This window comes from Pogona vitticeps, chromosome 1 (genome assembly GCF_051106095.1).
Source record: "Pogona vitticeps strain Pit_001003342236 chromosome 1, PviZW2.1, whole genome shotgun sequence".
In the NCBI taxonomy this organism is placed as follows: Eukaryota; Metazoa; Chordata; class Lepidosauria; order Squamata; family Agamidae; genus Pogona; species Pogona vitticeps.
The window spans coordinates 301,942,782-301,957,093 of record NC_135783.1 but is presented as its reverse complement, the minus strand read 5'-3'; the positions used below and the strand labels follow the sequence as shown (position 1 = coordinate 301,957,093).

At 43.1% G+C, this 14,312-nt stretch overlaps 1 protein-coding gene across 2 annotated transcripts in view; it reads left to right on the top strand.

Moving 5' to 3' along the window:
- The window catches only part of ITPKA (inositol-trisphosphate 3-kinase A), an 84,595-nt gene that overhangs the window by 16,708 nt on the left and 53,575 nt on the right, over positions 1-14,312 (top strand). The window lies entirely within an intron of this gene.

Below are 14,312 nucleotides of genomic sequence, written 5' to 3'. Positions count from 1 at the left end.
CTTGAGCACTGGGCTGAAAACAACAGAATGAAATTTAGCAGAGATAAGTGCAAAGTACTCCATCTAGGGAAAGGAAAACCCCCAAACACACAGTTTGAAGATGGGGGATACCTGGCTCAGAAATACAAGTGAGAAGGATCTTGGAATTGTCATAGATCACAATTGGAATATGAGCCAACAGTATGATGCGGCTACAAAAAAAGGCAAATGCTATTTTAGGCAGCATTAATGGAAGTATAATCTCCAAATCGTGTGAGGTGCTAGTCCTCCTCTATTCAGCACTGGTTAGGCCTCAAAACATGATCTCTCGGTCTCCCTCTTTCATATGCTGTATACAGGTATTTATTAAAGTGGCAACAGTAGGAATAATCTCACGGACTTTGATTCAATAGGCCTGGAATCTAGCAATATTCACCCAAACTTTGACACTGTGTAGCCATATGTATATGTGAATTGGGAATTCTTTTGGCTACATACAAAGTCAAAAGGTTTATACAGGCTGACTCTTCTCACAAAAGGCACAGTAGGGAATCAAACCTCTGACTCTGTAGCCACCTATGTAGTCTTCAGTTAGTTACTTATGTGTTGTCAAATTGGAATCAGCCCTAATAGGGTTTTCAAGGTAAGTGAGATATTTAAGGAGTAGCTTTACCAGCCCCCCCCCCCCCGAGTTTCCATGGCCAAATGAGGATTCAGACCCAAATCTCTTGAGTTCTAGTCCATTACTCTGTACACTACAACACACTGGGCACCTATAGTCTCTCCATGTTATAAAATACAGAATATTATTTTGTGAACAATATGATACCTAGGAAGAAAGGCTATTCTTTGAAAGATCCCTTGCCCTGCACCAGATTAATTAAAGATAAGACTATCATTTATACTGCATGCGTCTATATACTCATTTTATAGAGAAGCCACGTAATAAAATTAAGTATGTAATGTAAAAGTGTTTATTATTTTCTTCAGAAGGATGTTGTCATGCTTAATTAATTAGGGAGCTTTGTAATGTTTGGACAAAAAGTGCCTTGCTATTGATGAGAGAGCTAATGATGGATGAGAGCCAGGGTACAGAGTCCAGATGCAATCAGATTTTTCAGCAGTTTGTGCCTGAATCCCAAACCTTGTAGCTCAGCTTCATTTTTGCCAGACCAATCATCACATGAAGCTCAAAGTCAGCTTGGTGGGGGGGGGGGCAGGGAGGGAAGGAAGAGTTCAGACCTGCATTCCACCACATTCCTGTATTCCTGCATTGAGCAGGGGATTGGACTTGATGGCCTTGTAGGCCCCTTCCAACTTCACTTTTCTGTCTATGATTCTATATTTGTAACATATCTTCCTTTTAGTTTATAAAGCATGTCTGTTGTGCAAGGTGCATGGTACTCTTAAAAGTTTCATTCATCCTTGGAGGAGACCTGGTGAGAAAGTGTGTTGTTTTAGTTTTTGCAGAGCTGGGCTTTGTTTAAGTGTTCAGTGGCTGAACTGGGAACGATCTTCTGGTGGCTTTTTCAATATGTTGAGTACTATGGCCATGGGCTAGCTTCACGACACATATATTTCATAATCGAACTTCCACTTCCCTGACAGACTTACCTTAAAACTCCTTAAAACACTGTAAGGTCTCTTACAGTGGCTTCTGTCCTGTCATTTTGTCCCATTTGACATTTACTTCTGGTTCCATTACACAGGATCCTAAGAAGGCAAATGAAAGTTTGATGTCCTGATTTCAATATGAATGAAGAGGCTGTTTTGTGTCTTCTAAAGCAGCACCAACCAGAGCTTCTAGTTTAATCATGTGGGGCGAGGGGGACCCAAGCCTTTTCCCTATGGTGAAAAACTTAATAAAGTAAGTGTCTCTTGGAGCAAGGTAGAAATATGTCTTGTGAAATAAGCAGCTTTCTGAATAATATATTAATTCCATGCATAGTTGTTTTGGTGTCGTTTCTGTGCTGTTTGGCAACTGTCCTGGAAAAGCACAGGCTGAGCAAAGCATAATAGGAACTCTGTGGAGATTTGTTTTAAAGCTCTTTAACAATTCCTTCCATCCTATCATGCTTTTACATACAGATGCATTTTGGGCCAGTTCTTTAAGAAAGTGGAAACAAGCTATCCTCTCAGATTGTGTGGGCAGATTAGATGATGTTAAGCTGCAACTCCCAGCATTTCTCATTATGCCGTGTTCTGGCAATAGCTGATGGGAGGGCCACATTTTCCTGTGTTAGGGTAATTCTTACTGCTCAGAACCCACTTATTGATGGAGACTCTGAATAGATATGTGCAGGATTGGACCGCAAGTCATCCTTGCGATTGTTACAATAGGCCTTTTGATCTGTTTCTCTCTGTGTTCTGACCAGGGATGGAAATAATTGCTTCTTTGAACTACAGCATCCCAAAGCCCATAGTCACCATGGCAGTGCAGTTCTGGCTATAATTTGTTTGATGGTTGTAGTTGTGAAAGTAAATATTTTCGTCTTTGGTTCTGACTTTGTTGCTGAGCTCCATTTTACTGGTTAATGGCAGATTATCAGAGATGAAGTGAGAAGTATGAAGCTTTTCTGTTGCCCCCAGAGAGTGGTCCTTTTTTGGAAAAGAAAGCTGTACAGTTGCTTCTCAAGAGGTACTAGAAATGAGCATTGATTAGTTCAAATATTAACAATAAAGCAGTATTCCTAGAATTGTGCACCGGTCTTTCCCCCCAAATTTATTTCTTTGTGCATGATAAAAATACATTCGAAGCCTTTGTGCTTTGTAATGAATTACAGTTTCCTTTTTTCTCTTAGTGTAGGACATGATGGCTTAGATTAACCATCAGTATCAGTCAGGACCCTAATCTGATATCCTTATTTGTAAACTATCTATGGTTGCATAAAAAAACAGCCACAGTTTTCCATGTTTGGATGGATAAAAAAAAAAAACCCACAGCTTATTTCAAACTACAAATTGAATCCTCAGACTTTTTTGTTTTACAGACTTGTTATGCATGATTTGTAGTTTTTCGACTGCTTGTTTCTTTAGCAAGAAATCATATGTGTGAAATGGAACAAAAGTAATGGCTGAAATTCAGTAGTAAGTTGCAACTAGAGTAGATCCTTTGGTTTAATGGGATTTGGTGAGTGAACTCCTCCATAGGTTCCATCGATTCAGTGGGCCTATTCTAATTGTGGATTACTATTGGCATCTAGCCATAATTGTAATTAGATGATAATGTGCATAAGGTATCCAAGTGTTTTTGTATTAACATCTCAAATAATATCTTTCAAACAACAAAACAAAACAGGTTTTATTCTTTTCTTGGACATTTCTATTGGCCTTCTGCCAAAACCAGTCCCAAATGAAAGAAGAACAAAGAAAAAAAATTGGGGGAGGAATAGCTAGAGTAGTTTACATTCAAACTGGTTTTGATGGGGTGACAAAAACCAGTAGATCTCTAATTTTTGGCTGCTGATAATACCTAGCTTGAAACCTTGCTCTTGCATTTGTGTGCTTGTGATGGTCTATCAGAAAGGACAGCATTTGTGTGAGGGAACAGCTCAGTATGCAAATTAGCTGTTTTGCTTGCAGAAGTCCTTGGTTTCTCTCAGCCTCCCCCACTGGATGTCGAGTGGGGTGAACAACCTTGCTTCGTTTTTTATTCATGATGGAACATAGCTTCCTGATCTAGTACAACCTTGACTGTCTTCCCAAGTTATACACTAGTGTTGGAAGGCAACACTTTTTGCTGGTGACAATGGACTGATTCTGTTCAGGGGAGAGCTTGTCCTAGTTAGGAAAGCCAAGAAACCACCCATCTTTCTACTTCATACAAAGCAGCTGCTATGGATGAATTATGCTGCGTCTGCAATTAATAGGGCTGTACTTGACAGCTGGAGAAATCCCAGACTGGCTTCTCTGTGTTACTGGTTTACCAGAGGTCAGATTTAATATACCATTGACATGTTCCCTTCATTTGTCCCCACCTTTCTTTCTTTCTTTCTTTCTTTCTTTCTTTCTTTCTTTCTTTCTTTCTTTCTTTCTTTCTTTCTTTCTTTCTTTCTTTCTTTCTTTCTTTCTTTCTTCCTTCCTTCCTTCCTTCCTTTCTTCCTTTCTTCCTTCCTTCCTTCCTTCCTTCCTTCCTTCCTTCCTTCCTTCCTTCCTTCCTTCCTTCCTTCCTTCCTTCCTTCCTTCCTTCCTTCCTTCCTTCCTTCCTTCCTTCCTTCCTTCCTTCCTTCCTTCCTTCCTTCCTTCCTTCCTTCCTTCCTTCCTTCCTTCCTTCCTTCCTTCCTTCCTTCCTTCCTTCCTTCCTTCCTTCCTTTCTTTCTTTCTTTCTTTCTTTCTTTCTTTCTTTCTTTCTTTCTTTCTTTCTTTCTTTCAATATAGAAGGAGATATGTGTGCCTGCCCTCATTAGTTTATTTTCTACTTGGTTCCTGTGAGGAGGTGGTGATGATGGTGATTCTCTGTGTAACTGCTTGGGAAACTGGATGCTGATAAAAGAAAACTTAACTTCATTGACTGAATAGAAGCACAGACTCAACTGCTTATAATATGACTCAAATGCCAGTGCACTATAAAATCTAACCCAGTGGTACGCAGAATTCAAGCCTGCTAGATTTACTTAGTCTTTTTGTTTAACTCCAGATTCACTAACCAATGCCTGGTATGAAAGGCATACTTTTAGAATTAAAGATTCCTGAGCCCAGGAGTCCTTTCTCCATAGAAAACTGAAAAGAGCATACAGTCTTTCCAAGCAAAGATGCACATATGGTCACCCCAAGCTTTCTTAAATTCAGCTGTATAATTTGAATATGTGTTGGGAAAAATAATTTTGTTACAGCTATTGTTAAACAGCTGAGAGAACCAGAAATTAATTAACTACCACAGATTGCCCGGATCCAGAACTAACATTTGTTAACATTTGTACTCCCTACTTAATTATGTAAACTGCAGTAAAAGCTAGAAATATGGAAATATTGCAACTCCTCTCTACTCTTTAAAAGAACGAACAAAAACCTTGATGCTACTTGTGGTGTACAAAGATCCCTAAGGAGCGCTTAGCGCTCAGTCAGAGAGTTCAACAGGCCACTTACCTACCACTTTTGCGCTGAAAGTCCCAAGACCTCAGCAGTGCGTAGCGTAAGCCCCTTGAATAAGTCTGACCTTAAAAGAACACTTTACTTTTACCCAGTACTTTGCAAGTACAGACACATGGGCTTTGTGATTCCTTAGAACTCACAACAACTCAGTTAGGTAGGACTCTTAGATAGCTAGTTTGTGACTCTCTCCACTTCTTGGATTTAGCCAGACCCTGCTGTTCAAGAGACCAGTCCTTTTGTAAGAATTTTTATAATTATTTTTAATTAGAAAAATAGTTTCATAGAACCAGTTTATATTGCTCAAGCCTTAGCATAAAGAACATACTGTATTTGCTGGCGTATAAGACTACTTTTTTGCCCTGAAAAACATGCCTCCAAGTGGGGGGGGGTTGTCTTATACGCCGGGTGCACTTCAGTTGGGATAGAGATAGCTGCCATAGTGGCCTTCCGATGCTCGCCCAGCGCCCATAGTAGCCTTCCGATGCCTGCCCACCTCATTCTACATACCATCCAGTATCGCACGGTATCCAGCGCGGCCCTGGCAAGCATCAGCAGTGAGACAGGGGTGCCAGCCTTTTTGACGTGACCGGCCTGTTCTGCTTGTCTACGCAGAGCTCACACATGCGCACTTGCGCACTAGTGCCGGTCACAGGGAGATGCAGGGGTGGGCCAAAGGCGCTGTGGCTGCACTGTGGCTGTACAATGGTGACAATGAATAGCACCTTTTATTTGGTGTGTGGAAGGTGTGCAGAAGAGGGGGTAGTCTTATACGGCAAGTATATAACAAACTATATTTTGAGTGGAAATGTTGGGGGGTTGTCTTATACGCCCAGTTGTCTTATACACCAGCAAATACAGTATTCAAAGATTGCAGTATTGCAGTTAAATAAAATAACTAATCCCCATTAAAATAAAATAAAAAACACTACTAAGCTGGGCTAAGGTGGGCTAGACCCACCTCCTTCTTTCTCTTTACTTACATACTTTCTCCTTCAAGCCACATATTCAAACCATCAAGTTCTTTCTCTCTCTTATCATCATGGAATCGAACCTCTCCCACGTAACCCATCATCCATTTCCTACATTCTCTAACTCATGTCTTCTTCTTGACACTTCATGGATGTTAACCAGTTAGTCTCAAGGGGCTGTAACACCTTCATCTGCCCTCAATTCCCATGGAGATCCAGGTGTTTTATCTCTTCTCCAATTAGCTTGGAATGTTGAGTCTTCCACGGGGCCCCTTGATTTGACCTTCAGTTTTGTCTCGAACTATGCTGTAATGGTCTTCAGAAAAACATTCTCAAACCACTTAGAAAAACACATTCCAATGTCTCTCAAATCATCTTCACAAAAAACCTGTCTGACTCCATCTTATATTTCTCTGACTACATATCCTACACTGCTTCAACTCCATGACACTACACACCTGTAGGCTGCTTGTCTTACATTTTAGAACAGCCCAGTTACTTTTTGTTAATTAGAGAGATATTGGAGCAAAGCAAATGAGGATCTGACCTTGCTTTTTAAAATTAACCATGTTGCTAGCATTGACACAATGTTTGAATAGGAAGGAAACTAAGAAGAATCTGTGATTGGTTTGTAAACTGCAGGTGGATATGTACAGCATGTTCCAAACTGCATTTAGCAAACAGTGGACCACATAGTGGTACAATAGAGAAACATACAAGGAGGTGTGCTATACAAAAAAAGGATGAACTTCTCAAATTTGTTGCTGTATATGCCTCCAGAGGTTTGTTACTCCTTTTGAGTGCTCCTAGCCCTGCTCTGCAGAGGTTGATGGCATGTACCTATATTATCATGGATGTTAACCAATTAGTCTCAAGGGGCTGTCACACCTTCATCTGCCCTCAATTCCCATGGAGAGGGACGCGGTGGCGCTGTGGGCTAAACCGCAGAAGCCTGTGCTGCAGGGTCAGAATACCAAGCAGTCGTAAGATCGAATCCACGTGACGGAGTGAGCACCCGCCGCTTGTCCCAGCTCCCACCAACCTAGCGGTTCGAAAGCATGCAAATGCAAGTAGATAAATAGGGACCACCTCGGTGGGAAGGTAACAGCGTTCTGTGTCTAAGTCGCACTGGCCATGTGACCACGGAAGATAGTCTTCGGACAAAACGCTGGCTCTATGGCTTGGAAACGGGGATGAGCACCGCCCCCTAGAGTCGAACACGACTGGACAAAAATTGCCAAGGGGAACCTTTACCTTTACCTTTACCTATATTATATTCTTGCTCTAGGAAATGTAAAGACCTGCTCATACTAAACCAGATTATGCCACAGGTTCCATTCCTGTCTTATTCATGGTATACTATTGTCTTTTGTTTGTGTTCTTTCTTATCTTGTGCTTTTCTGTTGCTTCTTCGTGTCATTCTGAAAAAAGAAATCTGTTAAGGAAGGACAGATGGAATAGGCGCACAATGCTTTTTGATTAGTAGTGCTGTAAGTGCTCCAGAAGCACCCTTTCCTACAACAGCAGGCGTGTTGTATCTTGGTGCTGCCTGATGTAACTCTACTAGAGCCTCCAGAATCTCCTACTCCCACTTGCTAAGTAACCAGTGGTTGTGTGGTGATGGCAGCTATACTTGGTCCCGCTGCTGGTTTTGTGCTCCCTTCCTTGCTAAGTAGTTGGCCAATTGTGTTCTTCATACCACCTAACACAGGGGTCTCCAAACTACGGCCTGCGAGCCACATCTGGCCTGCCTTGCCTTTTTATCTGGCTCGGCGAATGTTGCAGGCTCAGGTGTGCAGGCTCAGGTCTGTTCCCTTCAGCTCATGTGTCTCTGCGTGCATATGGGAATTACTTCAACCCTAAAAAATGTTGGACACATATGATGTATCCCTCATGCTGAAAAGTTTGGAGACCCCTGATCTGACAGATGCAGTAACTGTACATGTTGTTACACTGATGGGTATTCTGTCCTACATTCTTCTTCAGTCTTGCTTAGTATCACTATCTATTCAAGCCATAAACCTGAGCTTTTTTGGATTGTAAAACTCTGAATGCTCAAGCCAGTGGCCATAAACTTTTCAAAATGTGCGTTGTTCTGAATCTGGACACGTTACTTTTTGGGTTATAGTTCTCAGAACCCTAGTTAACCCTGTTGGCTGAGTTATTTTGGGGGAGTTTGCAGTCCAAAAAGTAACCTTTCTGAACTCTGAATTTGCACTTCTGCAGTGTACATACAGTGGACCCTCTACTTAAGGAATTAATCTGTACTGGAACGGTGGCTGTAAGTCGAAAAGTCTGTAGGTCGAATCTCCATTGACCTACAATGCATTTAAAACTGATTAATCCCACAACTGGCAGTTTTTATTCTATTTTTGTTCCATTTTGGTTTTTTTCTGGTCTGTAAGTCGATTCTCCGGCTGCAAGTCGAATCTAAATTTTGCAGCCAGAGAAGTCTGTAACTCGAAAAGTCTGTAAGTCGAGCCGTCTGTAAGTCGAGGGTCTACTGTACAAGCATACCTTTCTCACTGTCCTTTATTTCAAATTCTCAGCCACCAGAAAATGTAGAGTTGCTTTTCTTATTATGTTTTATTCTACAAAATATTTGTGTTAATTTCATGCTGCTTACTACTAGCATACTTTATTTTAAAGCACAAAGCTGTACTGTACTTTGCTTCAAAATTGAGATGACTTTAGTTCTTGATAAAACTTCATTCTAGGCTAAATGTAAAGTTCAATCTAGTATGTATCACTAGCAGCACTGCTGGGGAAAAGTTATGACATGATTTTCCTTAAACTGTTCAGGCTACAAAATAAAAAGTGCTCCAGGAGCATCATGTAATTGAACTAGAGATCTAGAAGAGTTTTTGATGTGATCAGTAGCTTCAACCTATGGAAAAGTGCAAGTGCTCACTTGCTGTCCTGCAGCTGAAGTCCAAACCAATGCCTGGAAATGAAACAAGATTTAGAAATTCAGAGAATGCCTTAAACTCCTTCTTCAACAGTGGTGCTGTATTAGAAAATTCGTCACATCTGACCTTAATCTGCGAACAAGACAACTGAATCAGAGACAAAAATAGTCATAATCATTTTGTGGGGAAGGTTTTCCTCTTAATATTTGTGAAGGTAGAATGTAGTTACAGGTAATGATGCAGTTATCAATGCTGTACAATTACAGTGAGGAGGAATATCGTATGTATTCCTCCTCACTGTAATTGGAGATGGTTGCTCAGAAAAAATGCTACCTGGCCAAAAGTAAACTGGAAGTGTACTATACTGAAGGGAAAGCTAAACCTGTAGCATCAGTCCTGGGCTTGAAATTAGAGCTGTGTGACCACTCCTGCTTGTAATTCTTTCATTTGGAAATCAGGCCCTGGTCACATGAGGAAAATACAGTATTATGAAATTATCCACCAGTTATGTCAGTATTTTTCCCCCCTGGTCACACTATGCAGAGTCAAGACATTTTGTACTTTTATTGTAATGGCATTGCCTTTGTTGCACTGGCATCCTTACTGGCGTCGCCTGTGCACACGACTTGCCCCACATCTTTTCAGAACTGAAGCCAGGAAGGTGGCCACAATTACTGCAGCATGCACGTTATTTTTTTAAAAAAATTGTGCCTGATACATCAGTACGTTGGTAAAAGTATGTCATGGGGCAGGGGACGCCGCCATTACATTACTGGTGAGCATTTTTTTTTCTTTCCTGTGGGAAGATACATTGAAATGGTATGTCAATGTTGTGGGGGGTGGGTGGAATGCCAGTACTGTTGCATGGATATCCCAAGTCCATTGTGTGCATTGCATTTCTGCAGGAGCAGCCAGTGCAGCAGAGGGACACTTTTCTAAAGAGAAGCCAGTTCCTGATCAATGTTTCCTGTAATTTCCATCCCCCCCCCTTTGTGCAAGTCCTCCCCCCTGCATGGGGTGCTGTTGCAACAGGAATGAGAGGGTCTAGAAACGATAGCTGTGGATGCATGGGACAGGAGGAAAGCTGTGTGGAGGGGTGGAGTCAAGCACACTTGCACAGTCATACAGCTTAGAGGGAGACTTGTTTCTGATACTGTATATTGATGTATCGATAAAGATTACTTTTTAAATATATATGTCTAAACCAAGGGGCTAAATTGTCCCTTGAAGCAAGAGAGAAAATAAACTGGTATCATGTGAAGCTGGCCACAATAATTCAAATATGAGAAAATAAATTGGTACTGCTAAAAATTATTGGGACGTTCATCCTGGAATATTAACCGCGTGACCACAATTCAGTACAACAGAGATATGGAAAGTACTGAAAGGACCTACAAAGAACTAGGAAACATTTCCCTTGTGTGACCAGGACCATGCTTTAATTCCCCTGACTCTTTGCACCCATTGTATACAGTGACCTTAATCATCTTTTGGTAGTTGTATATTTCTTGGAAGGGAGAAAATCTGTCTTCAGATTTTCACTTAGGGCAGGAAACAGATGAAGCCATAAATCAGTTAGTAGGGGACAAAACAATATCCCTCCAGAGATGCATTTTCTCTCTAAGTTCTCCATGTACTGTATATAGTAAACTCCAAATGAATCTTATCTCCTGATGACCAGTTGCAGCATAAAAAGCAAGCTACTTTGCAAGTTGTGCTGCTGCAAGACCTCATGATAGAAAAAAGGTTCTTTATCTTTCCCACCCATGCATAAAGATCCTGAACCCATTTTAGTGTGAAAAAGACTAGAGTTTTAAAACTGTATACTGTATTTAACAAACCATGCTTCTTCATGGTGTCCATGTATGCGCACAAAAAGGGAGTTGCATCTGTATGAATTTCGGAAACTTCCAGACCCTCAAAACCAAAAGTGCTTCTCTGCTTATACTGCGCAAATGTGCTCCCACTCTCCTGAGTCCATTTTCTCCGCTGCTGCGATAGCACACGAAGGACTGCTCTGGATACGTACCTGCTTTTTTGTAGACAAACCCTCTGCCTTTCCTTCTTACTTCCATTTCCCTTTATCCTTTCTTCTCAACAACAACTTTAAGAGGGGGGGGCTTTTAGCCATCCTCTTTTTTGACGATTTATGGCTTCAGCCTTGATGAAGAAATATGATCTGCTATTCCCCAATCTGATCTGCTTCATAGTGTTATTGTGATTCTAAATCTGTGCTTTGAGCTCTTTGAAGTATCTGTAGCTAAAATGTTAGCAAATGATTGCACTTCCAATATAAACTATTCAATATACAGTAAACAATGAATAAAATATTTTCTTTATGGAAGAGAGGACCTACATAAGGACAGAAGTTTTAGTAGGAAGGTTATTCTGATGGAGTCTATTACTGTGCAGATGCCCTGCCTCATTCACATACAGTGATGCCTCATATAACGAGCGCCCCATTTAATGAAGAAATTGCATAGCGATGGCTTTCTTGCCATCGCTTTTGCGATCGCACTACGATCTTGCCTATGGGGAAAAATCGTTTTGCGATTTTTCCCCATAGGCACCATTTTTCCCCAGCTGAGCGGCAGGAGCTTTGAAGCCCCGCCGCTCAGCTGGGGGAAATGTCGGCAGTGGGCTGCGGCCTTGGAAGGACCCCGAAGCCACCGTCCCCTGCCGACAATTCCCTTCGAGCTCTCAAAGGGCCCCCTCCGATATTGGAGAAAGCCCTTTGAGAGCTCGGAAGGCTCTCAGCGGCGGCGGGGGAAGGGTACAGGGGTGTTGAAGGCTTCCAGGCCTTTGCCTGGAAGCCTTCCGGACACCCCCCCACCCTGTCCCCGCCGCCGGCAGCCTCCCCGCGCCGCCTCTCCCGGCCATTCTCGGACTTCTGGAAGTCCGAGAACGGCTGGGGAAAGTGGCGCGGGGAGGCTTCAAGCATCGGGGACAGGGTGGGGGGGATCGGGAAGGCTTGAAGCCTACCCGCGCCACTTACCCAGGCCGTTCTCGGACTTCCATGGCTGGACTCTAGGGAGTCCAGCCATGGCTGAGGTAGCCGCCGTGGGTCAGATCCAAGCCGCGGGGGGAGGGAGAAAACCGGATAATCCGTTCCAATTGGAATTGATTAACCAGTTTTCAATGCATTCCTATGGGAAATGGTGCTTCACATAACGATGTTTTCACATAAAGTTTTTTTTTCGGAACCAATTAACATCGTTATGCAAGGCACCACTGTAATTTATTCTGGATGGAGGGGTTTCAGTTTATTTGTAACTTTTCTGTCTTCTTACTGCTTCTTCAGTTTTTTTTATGAACACAGAAAATTCATTAAAGAGGAATAGACAGAATTGTTATACAATGTCCTTTGATTGGTCTGACCAGAAACAGCCTCTCTACTGTGAGGGTTCGGTATTACGGGCTTCTGTCACACCCAATAAAGGACGAGACGGATGGGTAAAATCAACAGCTTCAGTATTTATTGTAACACCAACTTTAACGGGAACATCTAGCCCAACGGGGTTTAAAGTCTCTTGTGGCTCAAACCGTGGCCGCAAGGGTGTCCATAAGTCATTCACAAACAGGTTACTATTTTCCATAGTCCATGGTGCTGTTAGCTGCTTCACAGGCACCGGTACATCTCCCACGTCCTCTTCAACGGGAATTAAGGGCAGGGTTTCCTCGTCATCGCTCCACCCCCATACGGGGGACCCATCCGCGGCGTCTGCCAACCAAGGCCCGGGCAAACTCCCAACTTTTGCAGCTCCGCAAGATGCCATGCTTTCTTGCACTCTAATTCCTTAGCCACCGCCTCCCTCTCTTCCATCAGCTTACGGCGCCACTCCTTGGCCTCGGTTTCCCCCCAATACGAAGGTCGGGGTTTCAGCCCTTGGTGTCTCCGTCTTTCGGCCTCCTCATGGGGCACTCTCACTTGCTCCCATTTGCCAGTCCACGGATCCTCCACCCAGATCCATTCCCGGCCGCCTGGGATTTCTTCTTTCTTCTCCCTTATATCTCCCAGCCCAGCCTCTATCTCCTCCCTCTCCCTTCCCGCCAAAACTCCCCCAGGTCTCTGGGTAAGGGTTAACTCTTTCAGCACCTGCCCCAGGTCACTGGTATCTACCCCTTTGTTTACTTTATTTCGCTCCTGGTCGATCTTCCCCCAATCAGGGGTCTCCACCTCTTTATCTTCCCGCCGCGGTGGTGAAGGAGGGGGAGATGTCTGGGTGTGTTGGGCCCGCGACGGGAGCGATGGCACTCCTACATAGGCCTCCACCTTGGGGGCCTCACATCTACCTTTAAAGATGTTTTATGTGTCCTGTGCTCCATTGTATGTTGTACCCATCTAAGCCAATCACATTGATTTGCACTCTTCCAGAGCTAAAGCAAACATTTAAAAAAATGCACATCTCCTGCTCTCATGATCTTTTCCCTGCAGCATCAAGTCTAGAATCTATACTGATGCTTTGCCATGGTTTCTAAGTTTGCATAGTGCAAACCTAGTTATGACCTTACGGCAAAGCATCTGCATGCAAATGTCTGCTTTGGTTTATTGCAAGGGTGAAGAAGCACCACCACCCACCCTTGAACCCATTAGAGGGCATTCTCTTGGGGCCAACAAAATTGGCAATCTTATTTTCATTACCCCATTGTTTAAATTTCAGCAGCTCTGCTGGGAAATGGGGTACATGGAGAGAGCATACTGTTACATACAGCACTGATGTTACCTGTCTGTCATGGGTTTGGAGGGAAAGTTCCATCCTATGGGGAGTGGAAGGCGGGACATCAGGAGGAGGGGCTGTACTGTATATATATGTGGAGCGTGTGTGGAGATATAGAAGAGAGAAGCAGCAGCTGAGAAGAAGAAGCTGGTGTGGGAGTCTGTGTGTCAGACAGGGTACTACTGTGTGTCAGTCAGTACCAACCTGATAGGTTCAGGTGTCTGTTGGTTAGCCAGAACTGATAGGTTCAGGGTCTGTGCTTCAAGTTAAGGGTTCTGTGTGAACCAACCTGTGTGTATGTATGAGTGAAACTAAGCCACGTTACTATATCTTATTCACCTGATCAATTTATTTTCCCTGTGTGTTGTTTTAAATAAACCTTATTCTTTTATTTGTTTAAAAATCCATCCCTGGTCTGTGTGACTTCTTATAGGGAATGGTTGGTGGCAGCTTAGTTAACGTGTGGCAGATCCCAGTAGGTCTGGGTTTGTCACATTGATTGGTGTCCAGCGTGTGGGATACGACTGGTCCAGTTGTCCAGTGGTCCAGCAAAGCCTTGGCACGTGTGCCCAGAGCAAGGGGGGGTCTAGTCAGGGACAATCTGAGGCGCGTAGGTAATCTTCTAGGTGTACCTCACGGGGAGGTGC